The sequence below is a fragment of the Dipodomys spectabilis genome, unplaced genomic scaffold (genome assembly GCF_019054845.1).
Source record: "Dipodomys spectabilis isolate Male_0828 unplaced genomic scaffold, ASM1905484v1 ptg000333l, whole genome shotgun sequence".
Classification (NCBI taxonomy): domain Eukaryota; kingdom Metazoa; phylum Chordata; class Mammalia; order Rodentia; family Heteromyidae; genus Dipodomys; species Dipodomys spectabilis.
The window spans coordinates 2,708,297-2,709,682 of NW_024871010.1; the positions used below are offsets into that span (position 1 = coordinate 2,708,297).

Genomic DNA, 1,386 nt, shown 5'->3' on the forward strand with positions numbered 1-1,386 from the left:
AAATCAAAAAACAAAAAAACACTATCTCTCACTTTTGTGTCCTCAACTCTGTAATACGGCTGCTTCAGCCTAGGGCTAAGATTTTAGCTGTGGACACTTAACACTCCTGATTCAGACTCTACTTGAGAAAAATTTTAATGAATATTTTGTTCTTAATTTTGCTCTTTGTAAATTCATATGCACCTATAAAACATGGTGTGGCCATCCCAGTAACATTCTCAAAGTACCTCCTAATGACGACTTACAAAAACTTGTATTATATTACAACAAGGAAAACAATGCTACAATAAACAAAACCAATCATTAAATATTAATGATTAATAAATGAAAAATGAAACAATTACCAGTGTTTCCAGTATTTGAAGTATACTACATATTAGGTTTTACTATTTTTTCATAGTTTCAGAGTTTTATAGGCTATGAGTAGTCTTTAAAGTTTCCCATTAAGATTATTAATTATGGCTCATATCATCTGTATATGGCTTATATCATCATTTGTTCCTCGCTAACCTATAAAGTAAGGAAGCCCTAAAGTTTTAACAGAAACTGTGGAATTAACAAAGTCTTAACTCTTCACTCTGCTTCTTTACACAAAGACTTTGCAAATTCTCATTAGTAAAATTTCTATAAACTCTGAAATGTACACACTTAGTAGTATATGCTGCTACAATAAATCTTAAATACTTTATGGAAAAGTTTTATGACCTGTCATACAGTCTTAATTTTGGCATATATATAAGCAAATTCCCAAAATTAAAAATGTTTAAAACATTAAAACTTTTAACAAACCTTAACACTTGCTTCAATGTTCATTATGAGAGGTGCCTTGTATAGAATAATTGAATTCCTCCTCTTACACATCCCTTGAACAACAAATATCTGGAATTATATTGTTTGTGACATGTCAATCTTGATTTATTCATAAATGTGTGCTTATATAAGAAATACATGGTTCTAAAATTTCACAACAATTCTTTAGAACTTACTTTTTGTTGAATTGTTTAGTTTAAGAAAATCAATTACACTTTATATATAAAAAATGTTCTGTGCTCAATTCGCCAACACATACACTAAAATTGAAATGATACAGAGAAGATTACCATGGCCCCTGTGCAAGGATGACAAGCAAACTCATGAGGTGTTCCATATTTTTACAACAGACGCTGGAGTGGATGTGGCCAGAAGGGAACCCTACTGCATTCGAACCCTACTGCATTCTTGGGTGGGAGTGTAAACTTGTTCAGCCACTTTGGACAGCAGTATGAAGGTTCCTCACACGATTCCACATAGCGCTCCCCTATGACCCAACAATACTTCTTCTGGGCATTTACCCAAATGATCACAAACAAGACCATACTAAAACTACCAGCACTACTATATTTATTG

The 1,386-nt window shown here is 32.5% G+C and overlaps 1 non-coding gene across 1 annotated transcript; it reads left to right on the forward strand.

The window, feature by feature from the left end:
* Positions 1-1,046: 1,046 nt before the first annotated feature.
* On the forward strand, positions 1,047-1,153 carry LOC122095088. Its single transcript, XR_006145029.1, has one exon. It is a non-coding gene; the product is annotated as a U6 spliceosomal RNA (small nuclear RNA).
* Positions 1,154-1,386: the final 233 nt, after the last annotated feature.